The 12,906-nt window shown below is 42.1% G+C and overlaps 1 long non-coding RNA gene across 1 annotated transcript; it reads left to right on the top strand.

The window, feature by feature from the left end:
- Positions 1–1,161: 1,161 nt before the first annotated feature.
- LOC116446867 lies at positions 1,162–11,890 on the top strand. The gene is made up of 2 exons (XR_004241414.1): positions 1,162–2,098; positions 9,277–11,890. It is a non-coding gene; the product is annotated as an uncharacterized LOC116446867 (long non-coding RNA).
- The last annotated feature ends 1,016 nt before the right edge of the window (positions 11,891–12,906 follow it).

The following is a 12,906-nucleotide window of genomic DNA, read 5'->3' as shown; positions in this document are numbered from 1 at the left end:
ATCTTAGCCTTCCTCCAGAAGCTTTAGTTCTCAGATTATCTGGGGTGGTTTTGTTTCTGCTTCCAAGCTGAAGCTTGTGTTCATGATTTCCTGATTAATGCCCACAATGAAAATACTACAAGCAGAACAAAGAATGGAACTGAAAATGAGATGCAGCATGTGACTTAACTCCAAGATGACTTCTCCCTGGAGAGACAGTTCATCCAGACTGAATCTGAGCACTTTATTTGCTCCCAGATACACGTCCCTTGAGAGGTGAAGACTTCTTTCCAGGTTATGCAGGTCCCATGTTGTAGCACCCTTTACCAAACACAGTGGGAAATGTGACATTTTGTTGATACAGTCCATAATGGATAGAAATGAAGGACAAGAAAAATAGTTTGCTTCCACTAGTACCCACAAGAGAACTCTGTGCTACCCTTGCAGAACAATTCAAACCTTGACCGTGCTCCTGTTACAGGTTCAGACATATTTCATTGAAGAAATACATTAAAACTTAATATAATTCTTAAATATTCAGTTGCTTTATCACAGGAACATTTTCATGCTTGTATTTTGCTTGTATAGAAATTATTTCAATTAATTATTCCACTAAAACATTTATTTTCAAAGAGAAAATGCTAAAAGCACTTAAGTAACTGCAGTGTGTCTTTAAAGCTGTACAATATGTTATAGGTTTCAGAAAAGTTCCATTACTACAGACTTACTCTAAAAATCATAATTTGACATAATAATCAGGCACTGACACATTACTAGACCTCTTTATCAGAGCATCAAAATTCAATTGAAAAAACAGACAAAAAAAGAAATCATTGACAGAGTTGAAAAGAAAACGTGTGAGTGGGGAGAGACGAATATCTGAAGGAGTTTGTTATTTGCATTATAATAAAATAAGAATTTTTGTGAAAGCAGCAAGTGAATTTGCATGGAGGGGAGTGTTGAGAACACCTGAAATCCTTTTATTGAAAACCTTTGAGGTATCTCACAAATACTGCTGGTTAGAGATGTCAGGAATAGTTCTTTCAGCGTAATGAAAACCAAAGAGAGAGACTAGAGCTACTGCCATGTGATGATCCTGCCCTACATCTGCCAAACCTTTTGTGACTTGCCTGTCTTGTCTTGCAGGTTATGAACAAGACAAAACTTTTATCTGTGGAAATTGAACCACATCTCTTTGAGCTACCTCTGTAGCACGCAGTTAGCTCTGGTGAGTCCGGCATCTCTCTCCTGGCATGCGTCAGCAGGGACAGAGACCTCTGTACAACACCTGCCACCCCTGCAGGGACCTTTCAATTCAGCCAGGGTGTAATAAATGAATCAGTTTTGGGGTGTTGATTGTTACTGTTTGGATGAGATATAAAAGAGGGGACTTGATAGTTGAATAAATGGGCATGTTAACTGAAGATATTGCAAGACTGTCCGGGTGTAATATCAGAGTGTGAGCACCAGGTGGAGAGACAACTGGGGACGTGATGACATGATGGACTAAAAAAATTACCTCATGCAGGTGATGTCAACATCTTGGACCGCTACTGGATAAAGGATTATCCAATCATTCGACACCCTCGGGAAATGATTGGACAAAAATGCATCTTGATAAAGACCAACAGAACCCCTGGAAGCGAGCCAACCAGAAGGATCCAAAATCCACCCATTGTGAATGGACAGAGGGCATAAAAATGGACCTGGGACTTTATCCGGGGTCCTCCTGCAGAACTTGGGGTCCAAGGGAGCACCCAGTGGGTCGCACTGTCCTTTTTTGTGTGTTGGTTTACTCTGGCTTGTTGCGTGGAGCCTGGGCTTATCCTGGGTTCCCGCTCTCAGTTGTTAATAAACAAACGAGTTGGCTTTTCTTTTCAGAGAGTCTCAGCCTCGTTTACAACAATTCTGGGGACTCATCTGGGATAAGCCATGCCCAGAGGCAGTCCTGGAGAAGGACAGGTCTGGAAAAAACTCATCTGGCAGATTTTTGCCACCCAGAGTTTGGACTTCTTCGAGACCGTGGAAGGACAGCTAGCTTTCCCAAGTAACGGCTGAGAGCACGACAACCCAGAGGGGGAGAGCCCTCCGAGAGGGAACGGGGCTCGCAGATAGGCAGGTCAGTATTGCAAGTGGGGTGAGGCATAAGGGAGTGCGAGTGTGTGTGTCAGGGCAGCCGGCTGGAGTGGAGTGGGCTCCCGGAGTGGAGTGTGGACCTCCAAGTAGGAAGAGGGAAGCAAGTGATAACAAGAGAGTGTGGTACCTTAGGGACCCCAGGAAGGGGGAGACAGGGGAGTACTTCCTTTTTGCCACCCTCACCCGCTTAGTCTCCCACTCCTCTGTGGTTGGAGGCTCCGAGGGGTGGCTTTGCACTGGGTGTGAGGGCTGCTGGACTCTTGGGTGGGGTGCTGGCGCACGCAGTGAGATCCCAACGAGGAGGGCACAGTAGCCTCACCAGCCAAGGCTGCCTGGAGGGCAGTTCCTCAGGGCAGATCAAGCGGAGGTCTGGCACCCGGGGAACTAGGACCCTTGAGGTTGGAGATTGATAACTTCTGCCCGGAGACCATCAGGGCTGTGTGGCCACTGGACAGGCAATTGCCTCTTCTCTGGCAGGGGAAGAGGAAGGTACCCAACCCAAGGGGGATTAGCACCCTGAACTAGGGATCCTGAGTGTGGATTTGCAAGGGGGGAGGGATTTCTCACGATGCCTCAAGCTGGGAATCCTGTGTGGAGGGGGTTCATTGAGGGAGTGAGAAAAGTTCTTTGCAACGCAGTGACAAGCTGGGAAGAGCGGGGGCCACCCGTTGTGAGAAGCTCCCTCACTCACTAGAGTGAGAGGAGGTGTTAGAACCTGCCAAGATAGACATAAATAAAACAGAAATATAAAAGTTATCCCTAAGTGATTTTATCTTTTAATTTGGAACGCAAGAGTACTTGGGTGCATTCTGTTGGTAGTATTCGTTATATCTAAATACTTCTTTTATATCTACCTATCAGTGATATACACATATAAATTTTTTTTGTTTGAGAGATTGATTTGGTTGCATAGTTGCGGGAGGCCTGATAGGCGAGGTTCTGAGGTGAGGCTTATCCAATAGTCCTCAGGCCACCTATTAGGGGGAGAGTGTATGAACGTGGACTATTTAGTTTGTGTAGGTGCTTTTATTTGTTTTAGAGTGTATTATACATGGATAGGTTTGTGTATCTGTAAGAGTGAGCTTGCTGGTGTGGTGTTGGGATTTTGTGTATCCCTTCAATATAAGGAGGCTTTAAATCTCAGAGCTGTTGGAGTGGTTGTTGGTAACTTTACCGGAGCGGTCAGGGCTTAGTGAACGGCTGTGAAGGGTAAATCTCACCAGCAGAGCGGTGACGCCATCTTGTAATTCTAGAGAAGGTTCTCACGACAGCTGAAGAGAACCATCCTACAATTTGTGGGATGCCCCCAGCTCCAGGAAGGGGTGGTGTTTTAAGTTATGGAAGGAGAGGGGCTGGAAAGCCTTAGGGTCCACCCAGTTTCTGGTAGCTTTTGAGGCTTGTTTATGTTCTCATGGTATTTTCCCATGGACCGCCATCTTTAGTTCCCATGATCTTTTTGAGATTCCCACGCTTAGTTTTTATTTTTTTTATTTCTTTCCCTCATTATAGAGATACCTTGGGTTATCATTCTAGACCAGCAGTCTTATTAGTTTTCCTATATTAAAGAATTAATTTAAATATAGGACTTGAGTTATTTTGTAATTCTTTAAATATTTGAATTACAATTCAATTATTATTAAATCATGGGTCAGTGCGCAGGGAAGAATTCCCAGAAGTTCAAGAAGGGAAAGACCAAGATAAAAGACATTTCTCCCAATAGTCCCTTGGGAGAAATGCTGGAAAATTGAGACAGTGATGACAACTTAAAGAAATTAGATAAAATAAAAATGATATAGGGTTAAGATTTGGTCAAAGGAGAGGATTCAAGAAGGACCCGTTTATTGGCCCTGGTATAGGTCTAAAGAAAAATGGTTATGTGTGGCCTTAAATAAACATTAATCTAAAAGAGTCCCAAGACGAGGAGGAGGTTCAATATGCAGCTTGTTGGCTAGAAAATGAGATTTGGGACAAAAAGATAAAGAGTGTACAAAATAGAAAAAGAGGTAGAAAAAGAAGAAAAGGAGGAAAACCCTAAGAGGGGATGGGATCCTTTAGATCACCTCCCACCTCCTTCTCCACCAACACCACCTATAGTTCACCCTCCTACCCCTCCAGTACTCCCTTCTAGTCAATCAATACCACTGCCCACACCTCCACACTTCAGCCTCCTCCCGTATATACTAATCCAGAACCCAAAACCCCAATTGTCCGCCTGACACTGTTCCCCGCTTCTCTTGTAGTCCAGCCTTATTCTCCACATCCCTCCTTAGTACCCCAGAGTTTCCCTATGCCTCTTATTATGCCTCCTACATTTCAGTCTGTTCCCCTTAGTTTCTCTCTAATGTCCCAGTCACCTGCTGAGGAACCGGTTCCTAGTAGAGGAACTGAACAGGGAAGGGATGGATTCCAAGGTTCTTGGGAAGTTGATGGACATTGCTGTTGTAGGAATGCAGAAGTAGAGAAACAGGAAAAATCAGAAGGGAGCTCAAGTCAGCATAATTATAATACTCGGCATCAAGCAAAGAAGTGCCAATCTAAGGAAGAAGTAGTGGAAAAGTTGTTGCCATTGAGGGAGGTACCAATGGGAGGTGCTAGGGGAGGAACTGGGTTTGTAAATGCACCATTAACAGTTTCTGAGGTCAGGAACTTTAAAAAAGAAATAAAGAGTTTATTAGAAGACCCTATAGGAATATCAAACCAGTTCCTAGGACCTAGCATATATACATGGGAGGAATTGAACTTGATTTTGGACATCTTTTTCTCCCTGGAAGAGATCCAATTAATACGTGCAACAGGGATGAGAATCTGGGAAAAGGAAAACAGAATTGGTTCCTGAGGGGAGGAGAAGATGCCAAATAATCAACCAGATTGGGATCCTAATGAGGAGCTGGGGAGAAGAAATATGAGAGACTATAGATCTTCAATAGTAAGGGGAATACGAGAAGCAGTTCCTAGGACGAGTAATGCAAGACTAGCTTTTGATAGCCAACAGGAGAACGATGAGACATCTGGCACATGGTTGGAAAGGTTAAAAAGAAACTTTCGGTTGTATTCAAGTGTTGATCCAGAAAGTTCAGAGGGACGAATACTGGTAAAGATACAGTTTGTAACCAGAGCGTGGACTGATATTCAGAGGAAATTAGAGAAGATGGATGATTGGCAGGAAAAAGGCCTTAATGAACTGTTGAGGGAGGAGCAAAAGGTGTATTTAAGGAAGGAGGAAGAAAAGACTAAGACAAAGGCAAAGATTATGGTGGCCATAGCAAAAAAGAGCGTAGGAGCTGGGAGGGAAGAGACAAAAGGAGAAGAAGAGGAAAAAGGAGGGCCAAGTAAGAGGAGGAAACCACCCTGGGTTGAGATAGTCTGTTATTTTTGTAAAGAAAAGGTTCACACACAAAGATTCTGTAAAAAGCGGCAAATGGATAAGGCAATCGCAAAAGAACAGGACACCCTAGAGAGGATTTTAAAAGGAGATGGTTAGGGGTGTCAGGGACTCTATGCTCTGGGGAAAGAGACTGGACATCAGATGGAGCCCCTGGTAAATTTAGAAGTTGGCCCCCAGAGTGAAGAATATGAGTTTTTAGTTGACACTGGAGCAGCTAGGTCATGTGCCTGGAAGCTTCCAGCAGGATGCAAATTAAGTAATCAAAAGTGCAAAATAAAAGGTGCTAAAAATGACCCATTTGATGTATTCATTATGGAACAAGTACAAAAAAAGGAAACTCTAGAGAGGGATGTGTAAGCCTGTTGTATATACCTAAGTTAGGGTGCAATCTCTTGGGTCGAGACTTACAGGTACAATTAAGAATAGGTGTGGTGCCAGAAGAAGGGCGGATGGTAGCAAAGATAATGATACTAAGGCAGGAAGATGAAGAGGTGATAGATCCAAGAGTATGGGTGGAAGGAGGAGGTCATGGACTGTTGTATATCTCCCCCATAGATATTAAAATGAAACCAAATATACCACCAATAAGAGTAAAACAATACCCAATTTCAGCAGAGGAAAGGACTGACTCCAGTGATTAAGGACTTGATTAAAGATGGATTCTGGAACCACGTACATCTCCGAATAACACCCCAATATTACCAGTAAAAAACCAGGATGGTACATATAGATTGGTAAGATTTAAGAGAAGTGAATAAACAAACTATTGCACAATATCCGGTAGTAACTAACCCTTACGTTAAGTAAGGTACCAGCCAGACATGAGTGGTTCAGTGTCATCAATTTGAAAGATGCATTTTGGGCTTGCCCACTGGGAAGGGAAAGGCAAGGGTGGTTTGCCTTTAAATGGCAAGATGAAGATACAGGAAGGAAACAGCAATTGCAATGGACTAGGCTACCTCAAGGGTATACCGAGTCTCCAAAATCTATTTGGTCAGGCTTTGGAGGGAATATTACAGCAGTTCATACCCATCGGAGAAGTACAGATTTTGCAGTACGTTGATGATTTATTAGTTTCAGGAGAACTGAAAGAAGTTCAGAGGACAACAATTAAGTTATTAAACTTCCTAGTGAAAAAGGTTTAAAGGTCTCAAAAAGGAAATTGCAGTTCATAGAGCCTGAAGTAAAATATTTGGGTCATTTAATTGGAAAGGGTTTTAAGAAGTTGGACTCGAGTCGTATACAAGGGATATTATCGTTGCCAGCTCCAAAGACTAAGAGAGACATAAGGAAGTTATTGGGACTAACTGGATATTGTAAACTGTGGATTGATAGACACATAGAATTGGTAAAATTTTTGTATGAAAAATTGGTAGGAGATGAGCCTGTAAATTGGAATGAGAATGATGAAGAGAAACTAAGAATATTAAAAGAAAAATTGATGACTGCTCCAGTGTTAAGCTTGCCTGACTTAGGAAAGTTGTTTGAATTACTTGTAAATGTAGAAGAAGGAGTGGCTTATGGAGTTTTAGTACAAGAATGGTGCGGAGTTAGGAAACCAATTGCATATATATCTAAATTGTTAGATCGAGTTGTCAGAAGATGGCCACCATGTCTCCAGGCAGTGGCTGCTACCGTAACCCTAGCTGAAGGAGGTTATAAGTTAACATTTGAGAATGAAATTAAAACATATACCCCACATGATTTGAAGGTCATATTAAGCAGAAGAGCCAGTCAATGGATATCAGACAGCCTACTCTTAAAGTATGAATTAATTTTAAATAACATTGAAAACCTAGAGCTGGCTACCACAAAAGTTCAGAACCCTGCCCAGTTCTTTTATGGAGAATCAGAGGATGGATTAGAACATAGGTGTCTTGAAACCACTGATTTACAGACAAAAGTGAGGGAAGACCTATCGGAGCTCCCCTTAACTGAAGGAGAAATCCTATTTGTGGATGGCTCCTCTAAAGTGGTAGAAGGAAAACGAGTATCAGGTTATGCAGTGATTGATGGAAAAAACATGATGATTATAGAAAAGGGAAAGCTCCCTGCTAAATGATCGCCCCAATGCTGTGAGATCTATGCTTTATTAAGAGGTTTACAATGGCTTAATTATAAAAGAGGAACTATTTATACAGATTCTAAGTATGTTTATGGGGTAGTACATACCTTCAGGAAAATCTGGACAGAGGGGATTTGTGAATTCAAAAGGAAAAACCTTAACTCATGAAAGCCTAATTAGGGAAGTGTTAGAAGCTTTAAAAGGTCCTTTAGACGTGGCAGTAGTCCATGTTAGAGGACATCAGAAAGGGAATTCACTGGAAATAAGAGGGAACTACTTAGCAGATCAAGTAGCAAAGAAAGCTGCTATGGATGACAGTGAAAGAGTTCTTCATTTAGTGGATTTGAGTGACAGTAATGACAAAAATAATAAGGAGATTCCAATTTTTAGTGAGAAAGAACAAGAAGAGTTACAGAGACATAGTGCTGTTAAAAACGAAAAGGAAGAATGGAGAATGCCAGATGGGAGACAGGTTTTGAACAAGGTGCTGACTAGAAAGAGATTAGAGAATTTACATACCTCGACCCACTGGGAAACCCAAGCATTATCTGACCATTTTCTGCAAGTGTATGTATGTATTGGAACTTTTGAAATTGCTAAAATAATCACAAAATATTGCATGATTTGCCAAAAGATAAATAAAAAGGTGATGAGAAAAATGCCGTTAGGAGGAAGAGAATTGGCAAGAAGACCCTTTCAGAACATTCAAGTAGATTTCACAGAGTTACCACGAATACAAAGATTGCAGTATTTATTAGTTATAGTAGTCCATTTAACTCATTGGTTGAGGCATACCCAACTACGAGGGTGACAGCAGAGATGGTTAGCAAAATTTTGCTAGAACAAATAATACTGAGGTATGGGGTAGTAAATACCATTGATTCAGACAGGGGCCTGCATTTTACAGCAAAGGTCTTACATCAAATAACCAATGCCCTGGGTATTACATGGAGGCTCCATACCCCGTGGAGAGCACAGAGTTCTGGGAGGGTGGAAAGAATGAACCTGATGTTGAAAATAGCCCTCACAAAATTAATGGAAGAAACAAAGATGAGTTGGTTAAAGTGTCTCCCTCTGGCCTTGATGAGGATAAGGACAAAACCTAGAGCAGACATAGGTGTTTCTCCATACGAGATGATGTTCGGTTTACCCTTTTTAACTATGTCAGGTAACACAGGGGCCTATGAGGAAGGAGAGCAGAGTGTAAAGAAGTATGTACAATTACCAGCACCCTAAAGGAATTGTGACAAAAGGGATATCTTCCCTCAGACTGCACCTATCGATTTTAACATTCATATGTTCCAACCTGGCAATTGGGTCCTCATCAAAACTTGGAAGGAACAACCATTAACTCCTAGGTGGGAAGGATCTTTTCAAGTCTTACTAACTACAGAAACTGCAGTGAGGACACAAGAGAGAGGGTGGACCCATGTTTCCAGAGTAAAAGGACCGGTACCAGCTCCAACCGAATGGACAGTGGTGGGAACGACGGACACTAAGCTAACCCCAAAGAAAAAGCCACCAGAGATACTGTGAGGATGAGATTTTTAACGGTTTAAAAAGAGTTATTAAACTATTTATGAAGTATTGATCATAAGTTTATGTAAATCTTAACACTTATAGATCTTTAAAGCTTGAAGTCTGATGAGTGAATAACTATTTAACCTATATATAGAAAACTTGTTTTAATATTTGGTATTTCTCATTACAGATCATAAGGTTTTGAAGAATAGAGCATCTGCCCACACACCTAGTAATTTGACCCCAAAAAGGAAAGGAGAAAACAAGTTGATACAAGGAGGGAAGTGAGTTACTGCAACGAGAAGGTGATTGAGATTGGTAAGAACACCGTGGGTGGGAAAGGGGGGGCCAAGACCGGATCAGGCTGCACTCTTGCCACGGAGAGTCGTAGATCCTCTGGAAGAGGCTAAGGGGAGACATAGGTGGGAGAGTGCCCTGTACCGGACCCCTGCTAATAGTAGCCCTCCTAATAATAATCACCCAAGGAGGAGAAGCGAAGCCCTGCGACAGGTGTTACTACCCTTTCTATGCAGGAGACTCTCAGACAGCCGTCCTCAGGACCCATATTAACCCGAGCCCTTCTTGTATTAAGTTTTCACAGCTAAGCACTTGTACAGAGGATGGAAAAAACCTACTGGCTTTTTGAAAACGTAGGAAAATTTAAACAAAAATTGCTGGGAGAATGTCCTATGAAAGAAAAATAGATCTGTTCTGAAAAAAGACCTGTAGAACAAGGGGTAAAAGTGTATGAACCAGACTTGATTAGAGAAAAGAAAATGAAAGGGATAATAAATAAACCTGAAATCCAGATGTTGGGAGGGAAAAACCTATTTTTAGACCTGGTAGAAAAGATAAGCCATGAGTTTAATGTTACTGACTGTTGGATTTGTGGGGACACTCAAATGGCAGAAATCTGGCCATGGGAGGGGATTGCTCTGAATCCACAGGAAATATTAAAACTATGGGAAAAGGAAGTGCCTGGGCCTGACGAAAGGAATGAAGAGGAGGTGTGGAGTTTAAGATCTGAAGTGATCGGAGAAGAGTGTTTATGGAGGAGAGGTCCTAAGTGCATGGTCTATGTGGGTGAGCTGTCCTGCAAAAGGTATTTTGTAACTAATAATACTAACCAATGGTGGATTCCCCAGGCTTCAGAATTGTATTGGGCAAAAAAGCAGAAACAAGGCTGCTCCTGTATTGAGTGGGAGAAATTATATGAGTGCATTACAAGAGAACCCAACTCCTTCCACAATGAACCCCAGCTTTCAAAATTTTGGAATAAAGGTGTTATTACTACAATGAAACCTCCCAGATTCTGGAGAGCCCCAAAAGGACTCTTCTGGCTTTGCAGAAAGAGGGCTTATGTGATGTTAGCAGAAGGCTGGGCTGGAAATTGCATGTTGGGCATCATCCGACCATCTTTCTTTCTACTCCCATGAACTGAGGGACAACACTTGGGAGTACCCCTCTGTGACGAATTACAACGAAAAAGGAGGGAGATTCAAATAGGAGGGACTCAGAAATGGGGAAAGGATGAATGTCCCCCAGAGAGAATCATAGCTACCTGTGGCCCCACCACCTGGGCCCAGGATGGGTCATGGGGTTATAGAACTCCCATCTATATGCTAAACCGAATTATTCGCCTACAAGCGTTAGTAGAGATCATATCAAATCAGTCTACTCTCGCTACTGATTTACTTTCAGCCCAATCCCATGAAATGAGAACTATGATCTATCAGAACCAGTTGGCATTGGATTATTTACTAGCAGAGGAGGGGGGACTATGTGGAAAATTTAACTCATCAGAATGCTGTGTTGAAATAGATGACCATAGTGAAGCTATCAAAAATATCACCACAAATCTTAGAAAGTTGGCACACATTCCTGGCCAGAGACGGACCCCATTATTTAAAGCAAACTAGTGGGATAACCTCTTGGGAGGAGGGTGGTGGAAGAAAGTTTTATTGATTGCTGGAGGTGCTTTAGTAAGTATTATTTTCTTCCATGTGTGATCCCTTGTTTAATTCAGATGATTATGAGTATTGTGCAAAATTCCATTGAAAACTTAAGTGATAGAAAGATTGAGAAGACCAGGATGATGAGAGCAGAAAAGCAAGAGGAAACCCCAAAACCAGCAAAAGAGACTTATGAGAAATACCAAAAACTCCAAAAAATATATCAAGTTTATGAGGATACAATTTAAATTTTGAATGGTTGATGTGGGCCATAGCTCGATCAAAGTTTTAGAGGGGAAAGTTGTAATAAATGAATCGGTTTTGGAGTGTTGATTGTTACTGTTTGGATTAGATATAAAAGAGGGGAGTTGATAGTTGAATAAATGGGCATGTTAACTGAGGATATTGCAAGACTGTCCAGGTGTAATATCAGAGTGTGAGCACCAGGTGGAGAGACAACTGGGGATGTGATGACATGATGGACTAGAAAATTACCTCATGCAGGTGATGTCAACATCTTGGACCGCTACTGGATAAAGGATTATCCAATCATTCGACACCCTCGGGAAATGATTGGACAAAAATGCATCTTGATAAAGACCAACAGAACCCCTGGAAGCGAGCCAACCAGAAGGATCCAAAATCCACCCATTGTGAACGGACAGAGGGTATAAGAACAGACCTGGGACTTTATCCGGGGTCCTCCTGTGGAACTTGGGGTCCAAGGGAGCACCCAGTGGGTCGCACTGTCCTTTCTGTGTGTTGGTTTACTCTGGCTTGTCGCACGGAGCCTGGGCTTATCCTGGGTTCCCGCTCTCAGTTGTTAATAAATAAACGAGTTGGCTTTTCTTTTCAGAGAGTCTCAGCCTCGTTTACAACTAGGGTAGCTGCTTAACCCTGTGTCACTGACATGCTCAAACCCCTTCAGCCAGGGGGCACATTGGTGCTGGGTAAATCTGGATGTCCCTTTTGCCAGAGCCTTTTTCATGTGTTATGAAAAAAGCTTCACTGGGTTCTTTGGCTCAGAGTATGCTCAGCATACAAACCATAGTGGCCTCAGCAAGGGATGCCACAGCCGGGTGTAGCACACTGCAGGCACCTCCCACCCCCTGCACTGGCCGTCTCTGGCAAGCAGGGGCTCACAGAGAACGCAAATGTCACAAGCACCAGCAATTGTGCATGGCCAAACACCGATCCAGATCGGAGCCCACGAATAATGGCAAAAGAGGGAGTAACACATTGTTTATCAAATACAAGAAATCAAGCAAAACAAAATAGGATAGCAATCAGGTACCTGAGATGAGCATGTACTAAGGGAACATGAAAATGTATTTTCTCCAGAAAATACTTTGAATTAATAATAAAGAATATGTTCTATACAGCCAGCACTAAGCAACCAAGAAGAATTTGGTATAGAATATCTGAGCTGTTCTTTCTGCAGAAGGTCTAAGTACACCCTTGGAATGGTTTAAGTTGCAATGCATTTATATTTCACCTTTCTTCATAGGAACACCTCTACAGGTGAGAAATACTGTCATTTCCAAAAGTCCCTTTGTAGCTTGCCGTAAGCAAGCAAGCAAACTTTCCAGACTAATACCTCAGCCCGTTTTTCTAGAAAGCTTCTGTTGAGTACATCATTCAACAATCCTGACAGCTCCTGAAAGTAGCTTAGATTTTACTTTTTCCTTACTAAATAATTTGAGATCAAATATTTTACTATTTGTGAATCTCATCTAGCAGCCATTAACAGATAAACATGTAATTGCTGTCAAGTTATCTTAATTTAAAAAAACCCCTAATCTCAGAAGAATGCAATAGATGATGGCCACATACATTATAAACACAAAAATGCTCTGAAAAGAATACTA

This window comes from Corvus moneduloides, chromosome 7 (genome assembly GCF_009650955.1).
Source record: "Corvus moneduloides isolate bCorMon1 chromosome 7, bCorMon1.pri, whole genome shotgun sequence".
Taxonomy (NCBI): domain Eukaryota; kingdom Metazoa; phylum Chordata; class Aves; order Passeriformes; family Corvidae; genus Corvus; species Corvus moneduloides.
This window is presented reverse-complemented; position numbering and strand designations above follow the sequence as displayed.